Genomic DNA, 17,500 nt, shown 5'->3' on the forward strand with positions numbered 1-17,500 from the left:
TCAATATTTAAAGGACAAAGAGTACGCAGATTGGACTGTATATATTATGACCCACAATCCCAGACAAATGTTATTTCAAAGGGAATCAAATGTTGAAAATTGATGGTAAAGCCAGAATAACCAGAAATTATTATTATCATTATTATTATTATTATTATTATTATTATTATTTTTATTATTATTATATTATTATTATTATTATTATTATATTATTATTATTATTATTATTATTATTATTATTTATTATATTATTATTATTTATTATTATTATTATTATTATTATATTATATATTATTATTATTATTTATTATTATTATTATTATTATTATTATTATTTTATTATTATTATTATTATTATTATATTATTATTATCATTATCATCATATTATTATTATTATTATTATTATTATTATTATTATTATTATTATTATTATTATTATTATTATTATTATCATCATTATTATTATATCAACTTTGCCCTCAAGAAGAGATGTGTTGGCGATCCAATAATGTGTGGAATGGCAGTCAATGAGCCACTTTGAGGAGGAATATGAGCTCTCCCCCGGCCACCCCCCCCCCCTCCCCCGAAAAAAACACACAAAAACCCCACAATTAATAGGATTTTCATTGTTATCTATGGGCGTCGATTTTTCCTACTGGACGCGCCGTTTTAACTGTTTGTTATTGGCTGAAGAGGATGTTTGAGCCCGAAACGTTCCGTATTTAGTCATTTGTCTTTGCTTGAAGTTGTTAGATTAATTTTTGTTTATTGATTTTTACCAGAAAGATCACACAGAGGACATCTCAAAGGCCTAAATAACCCATCAAATGACATGATGTGAAATGATACAATATGAGTAGTATAGTGATGCTCAGGAGAAATTGAGAAGAGCAAAAGAGCAGCATAAAATAAGAATGATTAAGAGCAAAATATTAACGTTTTAATTAGCGTGAAATTAAATCAGGAGAAATTGAGAAGAGCAAAAGAGCAGCATAAAATAAGAATGATTAAGAGCAAAATATTAACGTTTTAATTAGCGTGAAATTAAATCTGTTTGCTAGAGATTGATGTTAAAATGTTTTATGTATAGAGATAATAATTTTAGGGTTCGAATCCTATAGACAACTGGAATAGTTTGTTAAATGTTGATGTTGTAGTAAATCAATAGAGTTGTATTGTATCGATTGATAGATAACATGAATGGCTGGAAATAGTTTGGTTTGAACGGTGATAGCGTCTTGTGTTCAAATCCTAAAATCTTCGTTTAAAAAAACGTATCGTTTAAACGGTGTCCGATTCTATCACACATTAAGGTGTTCTCGAGTCTGGCTCTATGTTGAAATGTCGCTCTTTACTCACATTCTCCTAATGTGTTCAGGATAGTACCCGGTCTTTGACAGCGTTGGTAAAAAAAATTGTAATATCGCCTAACATATCTCGTTCTATTTGTTTCGTGTTGTCGTTCATCAGCGATCTTTTTTAAAGCGCTTTGAACCTCTTTAGTGGATATTGCGCTATATAAATGTTCATTAAAAATAATGATCACGCGTGTCCAATTATATGCGCCCGTAAAGATAATTGACCCACCGAACGACAAAGAGATTTATCAGAGAGAATACAGGACGTAGAAAAGGCATTCGTTTCGGTTGTGTGAAAGAACACAACACCGAAATTAGGATGACCGTTTTTTATTCGATGCACGTTCTTGTTAATAGAAAAACAGATTGAAATATGTACCATAGCCTACCAATCTGTATATATATAAATCCCCTTTCTTCATATTCTCCTCCTCTCTTTGAAAATGGATTTTAGAATCGATGATACCAAACGACTATTTTTCGAATTAACAAATTATGATCTGGACTTAATAAACCGTAATCACAGACACTTTAGTAGTTGCATTGTCCTGATTTGGTGATGTCTGTGAATCTTAAATACGAAAATGTCCGAAATAACACGATGTCACGCACTTAATATTACTCGCGGTAATCAATGTTGATATATTTTTTAATAATCATAGGTTCAAACTGACGTAAAATAGGTGTAATATCTCTATACAGATTTGATCATGAGAAGTTTTGTTTAATAGTTAAACGCCTTACCACTTATCAACGAAAGGGATCACCATATTTTAATCGACACATGGTTAATTGATGAATAAAGCAACAAAGTGTCTGTTTGCTGTCACCCTTGTCGTCTGAAACAATCAATTTTAAAGAATTATGTATTTTTTCCAGTGATTTACTGTACTGGGATGGAAGCATTATAATGTATGGTTGTTTTGTTTTATTTTCTTGGGTCATTTTTCTAAAGCGGGTCTTGTAGTTTGTGATTTCCGTCTTAAATGCCATTTGCTTTATTTTTTATTATTATTTTTTTAATAAGACGACGGAGAATTTTATTTAATGCAATTAAAAAAGATAGCGTTCTTGTCTAGGTCTGGTAAAATAAATGAGATGACGTCATACACTTAATACAATCCCCGTAGACAATGTTGATATTGGAGAAACCTCCGGTATAGAGATTAGAACATGAATTCAAAATCAAGACGTTTTGGTATGGTAGTTAGACAATCTATCCATCGACCAATTAAAGCCTCTTCACTATGTGAATACGACTAGTAGATGGGTACAATAGCAATACCTAGGAGGTGAATGTTTTCATTGAAATTTCACCTAGGATCAATTAAATAGAAATGCGACCGATAAGCCATGTCCATGCGTCCACACGAGTAAAACCCAATATCATGTTTTACAGTCATATTCTCTTTACCCAATATCATTTTTGGAAACATTTTGATTGGGTTAATGAAAAATTTACATCTGAATCAAAACTAAAAAGAATTGATGACAAAAGCTTTTATAAAACCCAACAACTTTTAACACACATACTTATTCAACTGTGATTGCTTTTTAATAAAAATATTCTTGTCTGATATAATATTTGTACCCGTCATTTTCAACATGCGGCGAGTTTCATGTTTTGTATCATGGACTTGAATTTTTTTTCGCAGCAAGAAATAAATAAATGAAACACAACAATCATTACAATACACAATATTGATTGATCAAGTACTTAATACAATAACATGTCCTTGCTCAGTTACTCACTTCATGAAAGATTTATTGATGAAAAGAAAAATGAAAAGACAATTCCATCACTCCATGTCCTATATTATGGTTATCATACCAAGACATAACCTAATTGAAAATGTAACAAAAATGTTGTGTAGGAATAGTAAATTTTATGAACCAGGTATACATTATCTCTATTTATGACATTAAACCATCAATATTTTTAACGCACGTTTTCAGGGTTTGACACATATTTACTGTACTTCTCCAGTAACATTGTCGAAGTTTTTAGATATTTGATACCACAACACATTTAGATAACAGCAGGGTTTTTTTCCTCAAATTTTATAGATCTGAGCAGATAATATATTTTAGCCCAGTGAAACGTTGTCATAACAGCTGTTATATTTTTAGATGATAGCCCAAATGACCAGTAACACCCAATGTGTAAGACGTGCAGTCTTTTAGGCGCTAGTGTAATGTCATACAAAAACATCTGTCAAATGCGTAGTAATCCCTAATGGCAATTTACAAGACGGTCAAAATTTATTAAGTAAAAGTTTTCAGGACACAGTGTATCAATTGAACCTAAGAAATTAATTTTTTAAAAGCCAAAATGTGTGTGATGTAATTGTTTTTGTTTTTTGTTTTTTTAGCTAAAATTTATAAAATATAAGCTTGATAGCAAAGAGTTTTCTAGCCAAAACATTTGAAGTAAGAAATTGTTGGTTAAAAATGTGAGGTTAAAATTTTCTTACCAACATTTGGGAAGTAATCATTTTCAGGTCGAAGTTTATGAAACACAAACTGTATGACGAAAATGTATGAAACTAAAGTTTTTTGATCAAAATAGTAAGAAAAAGGAAAAGTGCGAGGTGCAAAAAAAAAAATATAACATAAAAATTAAAAGTTTTGTGGTCAAAATGTTCTCTGGTCAAAATGAGTGAAGTAAAAAAATTTTGACCAAAATTTATAAAATAAAAGTATGCGTGTAAAAATGTATGAAATGAATACTTTCTATCCAAAATCTATGCAATGAAATGTTTTTAGACCAAAATGTTTGTAGTAGTAGTATCTGGATAACGTTTATGAACAAAGTATTATTTCTAACAAAAATATGTGAAGCAATAATTATCCGACCAAATTGTCTGAAATGGACGTTTTCCAATCAAAATGTGAAAAGTAATAATGTTCTGATCCAATTATGAAATGAAAATATGATGTCAAAAATTATATGAAATTTAATTTTTCTGGTCGAAATGTGTAAAGTAAAAGTTTTCTGACCTAAATATAACGATATTATGACCAACGGTTATGAGATCAGAATACATATTCTCTCCGAATTGTCATTCTGTCAAAAATTGTATGAAATTTAATTTTCTAATCAAAATGTGTGAAGTAAAAGTTTTCTGGCTAAAAATTGTATGAACGTTTGCCCTCAAAAATATATGAATATTTTCTGGTCAAATATATGAAGTAAACAATTTTTAGGGGGTCAACATTTATATAATTAGAATATACTTTGACAAAATTATAGGAACGTCAAAACCACTGAAACAAAAGTTTTCAGGATAAATTGTATTAACGACATTTTCCAGGCCCAATTTTGCGAAGTAACATTTGTCTGACCAAAAGATGTAAAGTAAACTTTTTCTGACCAAAATGAGAGAAAATAAAAATGTTTTCTACTAGAACTTCATAAGGTAAATTAAACTTTTTTTAAAACAAAACGTGTGTAGTAATAGTTTTATGTAAATGTATTGTATCATAAATTATTGAAACCGTTACAAAATAAAAGACTTTTCCATGTCTTTCGCTTTTTGATGCCTTCTCGAGGATTTGACAAAAGCAGAAAGTTTTGAATTTTCAAAGTGCTGACTACTTACCCTGCAGAATTACCCTCGACAGAGTAGAGACATAGCAGATATGACTGGTGATCCTATATTATCACGGACAGAAGCAGAGATGTCCTACAATTGTTGTAGAGGTGCTATATCGGATACGACACCCAAAGTTTTGCTATAATTTTCAATTTTATTTTGTTACTATTAAAGTATAACGTTTTTAGTCGTCCGTCTAAAATTATCAATGACATGATTAATGTCGATCCCACAAAGGTTATGAGTAAACCTTTGTTCTTCTCCCCGACAGGGGCCAAATAACCTCAACAACAGGCGTGCAGGCTATCTTTGAACAAGACAGTTCAAACCCTAGTTCAACCTATTTCCAATAAAAAATACTCCTTACAAAACCTAAATGGTTTTGGAAGAGGTTATTCATAACCTGCATTTGAAGTTCAATCCTCTCTGTTTCACTCTTTTAGCTCCGAAAGTCGATGGAATCACTTCGTAGTTTAGTAAACCAAAACCAAAATCAAAACCAAAACCAAGCTCAATGTCACCCAAAAGATAAGATAAGGGATATGAAATAGAAATCTCACCAAAACGTGTAAGATTCGACCTATTTTCAATGAGAAAACAGCTTACCAAACCTGCATTTGAATTGCAACCCTCTCTTTTTCAATGTTTTAGCTCCAAAAGGTCGCTTGAATTACTTAGTAGTTTAGTAAACCAAAACCAAAACCAACCCAAAAGATAAAATTAGGGTAATAAAGTGCTAGACGTCGACCCAAAATAAGTGAAGTAAAAATTTTCTCGCCAAATACAGGAAACAAAAGTGATCTAACAAAAATGCCAAAATGGATGTTTTCTAAGCAATTACGTGTGAAGTAACCTTTTTGTGACTAGAAAATTGTAGAGTTAGAGTTTAAGTTTTCTGGTCAAAATTTACGAAATAAGACTGTTCTGTTCAAAATCTATGAAATTTAGTTTTATAATGAAAAAGAATTAATGAAATGAAGGCTGTACACGCGAAAATGTATGAGAAAAATATTCTGGTCAAAATGTTTAAAATGAAACTTTTCAGGATAAATTTTATGGCGTAATATTTTATATCTAAATAATATATGTGTACATAACGTTTATAGCTAAATTTTATGAACTAGGTTTTGTTATTGCTTTCTTTTTTACCCTAATGTGTGACGTAAAAGTTTTGTGGTAACACAATACGTAAAGTAAACGTTTTCTGGGCAAAAGTGAAAAGTAATAATGTTCTGGCCCAATTATGAAATGAAAATTTTCTGTCAAAAATTTATGAAATTAAATTTTTTCTAGTCAAAATGTGTAAAGTAAAAGTTTTCTGATCAAAACATAATAATAATATTATGAACAACGGTTACGAGATCAGAATACAGATTCTCTCCAAATTATACGAAATTTAATTTTCTAATCAAAATGTGTGAAGTAAAAGTTTTCTGGCTAAAACTTATATTAACGTTTGCCCGCAAAAAATATATGAATGTTTTCTGGCCAAATATATGAAGTAAACAATTTTTAGGGGGTCAACATTTATATAATTAGAATATACTTTGACAAAATTGTAGGAAAGTCAAAACCACTGAAACAAAAGTTTTCAGGATAAATTGTATTAACGACATTTTCCAGGCCCAATTTTGCGAAGTAACATTTGTCTGATCAAAAGATGTAAAGTAAACTTTTTCTGACCAAAATGTGAGAAAATAAAATGTTTTCTACTAGAACTTCATAAGGTAAATTAAACTTTTTTGGACAAAACGTGTGTAGTAATAGTTTTTCTGTAAATGTATTGTATCATAAATTATTGAAACCGTTACAAAATAAAAGACTTTTCCATGTCTTTCTCTTTTCGATACCTGCTCGAGGACTTGACAAAGGCTGAAAGTTTTAAATTTTCAAAGTGCTGACTACTTACCCTGCAGAATTACCCTCGACAGAGTAGAGACATAGCAGATATGACTGGTGATCCTATATTATCACAGACAGAAGCAGAGATGTCATACAATTGTTGTAGATGTGCTATGTCGGATACGACACCCAAAGTTTTGCTATAATTTTCAATTTTATTTTGTTACCATTAAAGTATAACGTTTTTAGTCGTCTGTCTAAAATTATCAATGACATGATTAATGTCGATCCCACAAAGGTTATGAGTAAACCTTTGTTCTTCTCCCCGGCAGGGGCCAAATAACCTCAACTACAGGCGTGCGGGCTATCTTTGAACAAGACAGTTCAAACCCTAGTTCAACCTATTTCCAATAAAAAATACTCCTTACAAAACCTAAATGGTTTTGGAAGAGGTTATTCAAAACCCGCATTTGAAGTTCAATCCTCTCTGTTTCACTCTTTTAGCTCCAAAAGTCGATGGAATCACTTCGTAGTTTAGTAAACCAAAACCAAATCCAAGGTCAATGTCACCCAAAAGATAAGATAAGGGATATGAAATAGAAATCTCACCAAAACGTGTAAGATTCGACCTATTTTCAATGAGAAAACAGCTTACCAAACCTGCATTTGAATTACAACCCTCTCTTTTTCAATGTTTTAGCCCCAAAGGTCACTTGAATTACTTAGTAGTTTAGTAAACCAAAACCAAAACCAAGCCAAAAGATAAAATTAGGGTAATAAAGTGCTAGACGTCGACCCAAAATGAGTGAAGTAAAAGTTTTTTAGCCAAATACAGGAAACAAAAGTGATCTGACAAAAATGCCAAAATGGAAGTTTTCTAAGCAATTACATGTGAAGTAAAATTTTTGTGACTAGAAAATTGTAGAGTTAAAGTTTAAGTTTTCTGGTCAAAATTTACGAAATAAGACTGTTCTGTTCAAAATCTATGAAATTTAGTTTTAAAATGAAAAAGAAATAATGAAATTAATGCTGTACACGCGAAAATGTATGAGAAAAAATATTCTAGTCAAAATGTTTGAAATGAAAGTTTTCAGGATAAATTTTATGGCGTAATATTTTTATATCTGAATAATATATATGTACATAACGTTTATAGCTAAATTTTATGAACTAGGTTTTGGTTGTTGCTGTTTTTGTTTTTTTTTTTTGATCCTAATGTGTGAAGTAAAAGTTTTGGGCCAAAAAAAAAATATTGTAAAGTAAAAGCAAAAGTTTTTCTGGCCAAAATGTGTACAATATAAATTTCCTGGCCAAAATTGATGAAATGAAAATTTTCTGTCCATATAATGTATGAAACGTTATCTTTCTGGTCAAAATGTATGAAGTAACGGTTTTCCGGGTAAAACACATGAATTAAAAGTTTGCTTGCAAAAATGTATACAATAAAAGTTTTCTGGATATAGTATATGAAGTAACATTTTTCTAGCTAAAATGTACGATGTAACGGGTTTCAGGTCAAAATGTGTAAAGTTAAAGTTTCATAGCCCGAAATGTGTTATTTAAAATATCAGTCAAAAAGTCTGTGAAATAAAAATTTTAGGATCAAAATTTAGGAAATTAAAGTTTTCTAGCCAAAATTTATGAAATGTAAGGTTTTTCACCAACATGTGTATAGCAGAAATTTGTTGCTATGATAAAATCAATGTTTTGTGTGTGTGTGTGTGTGTGTGTGTGTGTGTGTGTTTGTGTGCGTTTCCCCAAAAAATTATCAAATGCACGTGTTCTCGTCCTCAACGCAAAACAATTTCTGGTCAAAATTATAAAATAACTGTTTTCAAGCCAAAATATATAAATTGAAAGTTATCTGACCAATGTACATATTTGAAGAAGGTTTTTTTAAAAATAAAACAGGCGTTAAGGAGGTCAAGAGAGTTTCTTAAAGATCATTTGAAACCGCCTGTTTTATTTTTTAAAAAACCTTCTTCAAATATGTACATTGGTCAGATAACTTTCAATTTATATATTTTGGCTTGAAAACAGTTATTTTATAATTTTGACCAGAAATTGTTTTGCGTTGAGGACGAGAACACGTGCATTTGATAATTTTTTGGGGAAACGCACACAAACAAACACACACACACACACACACACACACACACACAAAACATTGATTTTATCATAGCAACAAATTTCTACTATACACATGTTGGTGAAAAACCTTACATTTCATAAATTTTGGCTAGAAAACTTTAATTTCCTAAATTTTGATCCTAAAATTTTTATTTCACAGACTTTTTGACTGATATTTTAAATAACACATTTCGGGCTATGAAACTTTAACTTTACACATTTTGACCTGAAACCCGTTACATCGTACATTTTAGCTAGAAAAATGTTACTTCATATACTATATCCAGAAAACTTTTATTGTATACATTTTTGCAAGCAAACTTTTAATTCATGTGTTTTACCCGGAAAACCGTTACTTCATACATTTTGACCAGAAAGATAACGTTTCATACATTATATGGACAGAAAATTTTCATTTCATCAATTTTGGCCAGGAAATTTATATTGTACACATTTTGGCCAGAAAAACTTTTGCTTTTACTTTACAATATTTTTTTTTGGCCCAAAACTTTTACTTCACACATTAGGATCAAAAAAAAAACAAAAAAACAGCAACAACCAAAACCTAGTTCATAAAATTTAGCTATAAACGTTATGTACATATATATTATTCAGATATAAAAATATTACGCCATAAAATTTATCCTGAAAACTTTCATTTCAAACATTTTGACTAGAATATTTTTTCTCATACATTTTCGCGTGTACAGCATTAATTTCATTATTTCTTTTTCATTTTAAAACTAAATTTCATAGATTTTGAACAGAACAGTCTTATTTCGTAAATTTTGACCAGAAAACTTAAACTTTAACTCTACAATTTTCTAGTCACAAAAATTTTACTTCACATGTAATTGCTTAGAAAACTTCCATTTTGGCATTTTTGTCAGATCACTTTTGTTTCCTGTATTTGGCTAAAAAACTTTTACCTCACTCATTTTGGGTCGACGTCTAGCACTTTATTACCCTAATTTTATCTTTTGGCTTGGTTTTGGTTTTGGTTTACTAAACTACTAAGTAATTCAAGTGACCTTTGGGGCTAAAACATTGAAAAAGAGAGGGTTGTAATTCAAATGCAGGTTTGGTAAGCTGTTTTCTCATTGAAAATAGGTCGAATCTTACACGTTTTGGTGAGATTTCTATTTCATATCCCTTATCTTATCTTTTGGGTGACATTGACCTTGGATTTGGTTTTGGTTTACTAAACTACGAAGTGATTCCATCGACTTTTGGAGCTAAAAGAGTGAAACAGAGAGGATTGAACTTCAAATGCGGGTTTTGAATAACCTCTTCCAAAACCATTTAGGTTTTGTAAGGAGTATTTTTTATTGGAAATAGGTTGAACTAGGGTTTGAACTGTCTTGTTCAAAGATAGCCCGCACGCCTGTAGTTGAGGTTATTTGGCCCCTGCCGGGGAGAAGAACAAAGGTTTACTCATAACCTTTGTGGGATCGACATTAATCATGTCATTGATAATTTTAGACGGACGACTAAAAACGTTATACTTTAATGGTAACAAAATAAAATTGAAAATTATAGCAAAACTTTGGGTGTCGTATCCGACATAGCACATCTACAACAATTGTATGACATCTCTGCTTCTGTCTGTGATAATATAGGATCACCAGTCATATCTGCTATGTCTCTACTCTGTCGAGGGTAATTCTGCAGGGTAAGTAGTCAGCACTTTGAAAATTTAAAACTTTCAGCCTTTGTCAAGTCCTCGAGCAGGTATCGAAAAGAGAAAGACATGGAAAAGTCTTTTATTTTGTAACGGTTTCAATAATTTATGATACAATACATTTACATAAAACTATTACTACACACGTTTTGTTTTAAAAAAAGTTTAATTTACCTTATGAAGTTCTAGTAGAAAACATTTTATTTTCTCACATTTTGGTCAGAAAAAGTTTACTTTACATCTTTTGATCAGACAAATGTTACTTCGCAAAATTGGGCCTGGAAAATGTCGTTAATACAATTTATCCTGAAAACTTTTGTTTCAGTGGTTTTGACTTTCCTACAATTTTGTCAAAGTATATTCTAATTTTATAAATGTTGACCCCCTAAAAATTGTTTACTTCATATATTTGGCCAGAAAACATTCATTATTTTTTGCGGGCAAACGTTAATATAAGTTTTAGCCAGAAAACTTTTACTTCACACATTTTGATTAGAAAATTAAATTTCGTATAATTTGGAGAGAATATGTATTCTGATCTCGTAACCGTTGTTCATAATATTATTATTATGTTTTGATCAGAAAACTTTTACTTTACACATTTTGACTAGAAAAAATTTAATTTCATAAATTTTTGACAGAAAATTTTCATTTCATAATTGGGCCAGAACATTATTACTTTTCACTTTTGCCCAGAAAACGTTTACTTTACGTATTGTGTTACCACAAAACTTTTACGTCACACATTAGGGTAAAAAAGAAAGCAATAACAAAACCTAGTTCATAAAATTTAGCTATAAACGTTATGTACACATATATTATTTAGATATAAAATATTACGCCATAAAATTTATCCTGAAAAGTTTCATTTTAAACATTTTGACCAGAATATTTTTCTCATACATTTTCGCGTGTACAGCCTTCATTTCATTAATTCTTTTTCATTATAAAACTAAATTTCATAGATTTTGAACAGAACAGTCTTATTTCGTAAATTTTGACCAGAAAACTTAAACTCTAACTCTACAATTTTCTAGTCACAAAAAGGTTACTTCACACGTAATTGCTTAGAAAACATCCATTTTGGCATTTTTGTTAGATCACTTTTGTTTCCTGTATTTGGCGAGAAAATTTTTACTTCACTTATTTTGGGTCGACGTCTAGCACTTTATTACCCTAATTTTATCTTTTGGGTTGGTTTTGGTTTTGGTTTACTAAACTACTAAGTAATTCAAGCGACCTTTTGGAGCTAAAACATTGAAAAAGAGAGGGTTGCAATTCAAATGCAGGTTTGGTAAGCTGTTTTCTCATTGAAAATAGGTCGAATCTTACACGTTTTGGTGAGATTTCTATTTCATATCCCTTATCTTATCTTTTGGGTGACATTGAGCTTGGTTTTGGTTTTGATTTTGGTTTTGGTTTACTAAACTACGAAGTGATTCCATCGACTTTCGGAGCTAAAAGAGTGAAACAGAGAGGATTGAACTTCAAATGCAGGTTATGAATAACCTCTTCCAAAACCATTTAGGTTTTGTAAGGAGTATTTTTTATTGGAAATAGGTTGAACTAGGGTTTGAACTGTCTTGTTCAAAGATAGCCTGCACGCCTGTTGTTGAGGTTATTTGGCCCTGTCGGGGAGAAGAACAAAGGTTTACTCATAACCTTTGTGGGATCGACATTAATCATGTCATTGATAATTTTAGACGGACGACTAAAAACGTTATACTTTAATAGTAACAAAATAAAATTGAAAATTATAGCAAAACTTTGGGTTCGTATCCGATATAGCACCTCTACAACAATTGTAGGACATCTCTGCTTCTGTCCGTGATAATATAGGATCACCAGTCATATCTGCTATGTCTCTACTCTGTCGAGGGTAATTCTGCAGGGTAAGTAGTCAGCACTTTGAAAATTCAAAACTTTCTGCTTTTGTCAAATCCTCGAGAAGGCATCAAAAAGCGAAAGACATGGAAAAGTCTTTTATTTTGTAACGGTTTCAATAATTTATGATACAATACATTTACATAAAACTATTACTACACACGTTTTGTTTTAAAAAAAGTTTAATTTACCTTATGAAGTTCTAGTAGAAAACATTTTTATTTTCTCTCATTTTGGTCAGAAAAAGTTTACTTTACATCTTTTGGTCAGACAAATGTTACTTCGCAAAATTGGGCCTGGAAAATGTCGTTAATACAATTTATCCTGAAAACTTTTGTTTCAGTGGTTTTGACGTTCCTATAATTTTGTCAAAGTATATTCTAATTATATAAATGTTGACCCCTAAAAATTGTTTACTTCATATATTTGACCAGAAAATATTCATATATTTTTGAGGGCAAACGTTCATACAATTTTTAGCCAGAAAACTTTTACTTCACACATTTTGATTAGAAAATTAAATTTCATACAATTTTTGACAGAATGACAATTCGGAGAGAATATGTATTCTGATCTCATAACCGTTGGTCATAATATCGTTATATTTAGGTCAGAAAACTTTTACTTTACACATTTCGACCAGAAAAATTAAATTTCATATAATTTTTGACATCATATTTTCATTTCATAATTGGATCAGAACATTATTACTTTTCACATTTTGATTGGAAAACGTCCATTTCAGACAATTTGGTCGGATAATTATTGCTTCACATATTTTTGTTAGAAATAATACTTTGTTCATAAACGTTATCCAGATACTACTACTACAAACATTTTGGTCTAAAAACATTTCATTGCATAGATTTTGGATAGAAAGTATTCATTTCATACATTTTTACACGCATACTTTTATTTTATAAATTTTGGTCAAAATTTTTTTACTTCACTCATTTTGACCAGAGAACATTTTGACCACAAAACTTTTAATTTTTATGTTATATTTTTTTTTTTTGCACCTCGCACTTTTCCTTTTTCTTACTATTTTGATCAAAAAACTTTAGTTTCATACATTTTCGTCATACAGTTTGTGTTTCATAAACTTCGACCTGAAAATGATTACTTCCCAAATGTTGGTAAGAAAATTTTAACCTCACATTTTTAACCAACAATTTCTTACTTCAAATGTTTTGGCTAGAAAACTCTTTGCTATCAAGCTTATATTTTATAAATTTTAGCTAAAAAAACAAAAAACAAAAACAATTACATCACACACATTTTGGCTTTAAAAAAATTAATTTCTTAGGTTCAATTGATACACTGTGTCCTGAAAACTTTTACTTAATAAATTTTGACCGTCTTGTAAATTGCCATTAGGGATTACTACGCATTTGACAGATGTTTTTGTATGACATTACACTAGCGCCTAAAAGACTGCACGTCTTACACATTGGGTGTTACTGGTCATTTGGGCTATCATCTAAAAATATAACAGCTGTTATGACAACGTTTCACTGGGCTAAAATATATTATCTGCTCAGATCTATAAAATTTGAGGAAAAAAACCCTGCTGTTATCTAAATGTGTTGTGGTATCAAATATCTAAAAACTTCGACAATGTTACTGGAGAAGTACAGTAAATATGTGTCAAACCCTGAAAACGTGCGTTAAAAATATTGATGGTTTAATGTCATAAATAGAGATAATGTATACCTGGTTCATAAAATTTACTATTCCTACACAACATTTTTGTTACATTTTCAATTAGGTTATGTCTTGGTATGATAACCATAATATAGGACATGGAGTGATGGACTTGTCTTTTCATTTTTCTTTTCATCAATAAATCTTTCATGAAGTGAGTAACTGAGCAAGGACATGTTATTGTATTAAGTACTTGATCAATCAATATTGTGTATTGTAATGATTGTTGTGTTTCATTTATTTATTTCTTGCTGCGAAAAAAAATTCAAGTCCATGATACAAAACATGAAACTCGCCGCATGTTGAAAATGACGGGTACAAATATTATATCAGACAAGAATATTTTTATTAAAAAGCAATCACAGTTGAATAAGTATGTGTGTTAAAAGTTGTTGGGTTTTATAAAAGCTTTTGTCATCAATTCTTTTTAGTTTTGATTCAGATGTAAATTTTTCATTAACCCAATCAAAATGTTTCCAAAAATGATATTGGGTAAAGAGAATATGACTGTAAAACATGATATTGGGTTTTACTCGTGTGGACGCATGGACATGGCTTATCGGTCGCATTTCTATTTAATTGATCCTAGGTGAAATTTCAATGAAAACATTCACCTCCTAGGTATTGCTATTGTACCCATCTACTAGTCGTATTCACATAGTGAAGAGGCTTTAATTGGTCGATGGATAGATTGTCTAACTACCATACCAAAACGTCTTGATTTTGAATTCATGTTCTAATCTCTATACCGGAGGTTTCTCCAATATCAACATTGTCTACGGGGATTGTATTAAGTGTATGACGTCATCTCATTTATTTTACCAGACCTAGACAAGAACGCTATCTTTTTTAATTGCATTAAATAAAATTCTCCGTCGTCTTATTAAAAAAATAATAATAAAAAATAAAGCAAATGGCATTTAAGACGGAAATCACAAACTACAAGACCCGCTTTAGAAAAATGACCCAAGAAAATAAAACAAAACAACCATACATTATAATGCTTCCATCCCAGTACAGTAAATCACTGGAAAAAATACATAATTCTTTAAAATTGATTGTTTCAGACGACAAGGGTGACAGCAAACAGACACTTTGTTGCTTTATTCATCAATTAACCATGTGTCGATTAAAATATGGTGATCCCTTTCGTTGATAAGTGGTAAGGCGTTTAACTATTAAACAAAACTTCTCATGATCAAATCTGTATAGAGATATTACACCTATTTTACGTCAGTTTGAACCTATGATTATTAAAAAATATATCAACATTGATTACCGCGAGTAATATTAAGTGCGTGACATCGTGTTATTTCGGACATTTTCGTATTTAAGATTCACAGACATCACCAAATCAGGACAATGCAACTACTAAAGTGTCTGTGATTACGGTTTATTAAGTCCAGATCATAATTTGTTAATTCGAAAAATAGTCGTTTGGTATCATCGATTCTAAAATCCATTTTCAAAGAGAGGAGGAGAATATGAAGAAAGGGGATTTATATATATATACAGATTGGTAGGCTATGGTACATATTTCAATCTGTTTTTCTATTAACAAGAACGTGCATCGAATAAAAAACGGTCATCCTAATTTCGGTGTTGTGTTCTTTCACACAACCGAAACGAATGCCTTTTCTACGTCCTGTATTCTCTCTGATAAATCTCTTTGTCGTTCGGTGGGTCAATTATCTTTACGGGCGCATATAATTGGACACGCGTGATCATTATTTTTAATGAACATTTATATAGCGCAATATCCACTAAAGAGGTTCAAAGCGCTTTAAAAAAGATCGCTGATGAACGACAACACGAAACAAATAGAACGAGATATGTTAGGCGATATTACAATTTTTTTTACCAACGCTGTCAAAGACCGGGTACTATCCTGAACACATTAGGAGAATGTGAGTAAAGAGCGACATTTCAACATAGAGCCAGACTCGAGAACACCTTAATGTGTGATAGAATCGGACACCGTTTAAACGATACGTTTTTTTAAACGAAGATTTTAGGATTTGAACACAAGACGCTATCACCGTTCAAACCAAACTATTTCCAGCCATTCATGTTATCTATCAATCGATACAATACAACTCTATTGATTTACTACAACATCAACATTTAACAAACTATTCCAGTTGTCTATAGGATTCGAACCCTAAAATTATTATCTCTATACATAAAACATTTTAACATCAATCTCTAGCAAACAGATTTAATTTCACGCTAATTAAAACGTTAATATTTTGCTCTTAATCATTCTTATTTTATGCTGCTCTTTTGCTCTTCTCAATTTCTCCTGATTTAATTTCACGCTAATTAAAACGTTAATATTTTGCTCTTAATCATTCTTATTTTATGCTGCTCTTTTGCTCTTCTCAATTTCTCCTGAGCATCACTATACTACTAATATGCCATTGCTTCAGGATGTCTTAGAAATATTTGAAACACGTGATCACATGCATTGTAAAATATCATGATAAAGATACTGATATTTTAAAAAAACATGAAATGAGACAGCTCAAAACAAGAGTACTGTTGAAAATACGAAAAAGGTTTTGTGAATATGTATATTATTTATTTGTATGACATATATAAGGATAAACAGATTTTAGCGCTGTTTTCTCAAAATTCAAGCAATCAACGCTTATTGGGAACGGGGCAGCTGACTGTACATCTCTCATGCCCCAAAGGACATTTCTCAATTTCATAGAGTTTAACAAAATTCAAATCAAGAAACACGTGTTACAACATCAGTGTTGCCTATGTGAGGTCATTCAGTGCATTAATCCAATATTTTGAATTTTTCTAAAGTTTTATCACATATATTGGATTTCATCTGTACAATTGTTTGGAATCATTCTTAATTCAAAAAGCCGCAATTTTCGCCGTTTTTAGGCTAAATTGACGATTTTTTGTTTAAAAAAAACAACAACAAAAGCTATGAAAAATTGTGAAAAGACGGCAACTTTCAATGCTAGCATCCAAAATTGGCACTAAATAACGGACAAACTTGTCTAGGCCTAGCCTCCCACCTCTATGGCCTAGCCTAGGCTTGGAGATCCCAAGATTTGTTTTTCGCCTTTTTTTCCCCATATAAGATTCTTACCCTTAGAAAGGAAGAGGGAGGAAATTTGATGTGCAAATCTCATTGTCTCATTTTATGTAACTTTACTATAACAAAATTGCATGTTATGTATATAATATGAAGATATTACTATTTCTGACATAGGCGTGAAAGAACACACAGATAGATAGATAGATAGATAGATAGATAGATAGATAGATAGATAGATAGATA

The 17,500-nt window shown here is 30.7% G+C and overlaps 1 protein-coding gene across 1 annotated transcript in view; it reads right to left on the reverse strand.

The window, feature by feature from the left end:
• The window catches only part of LOC144975683 (solute carrier family 22 member 15-like), a gene marked incomplete in the record, with an annotated part of 24,513 nt that overhangs the window by 6,019 nt on the left and 994 nt on the right, over window positions 1-17,500 (reverse strand).

The sequence above is a fragment of the Berghia stephanieae genome, chromosome 6, assembly GCF_034508935.2.
Source record: "Berghia stephanieae isolate SIO BIC M18660-M18661 chromosome 6, UCSD_Bste_1.3, whole genome shotgun sequence".
NCBI lineage: Eukaryota > Metazoa > Mollusca > Gastropoda > Nudibranchia > Aeolidiidae > Berghia > Berghia stephanieae.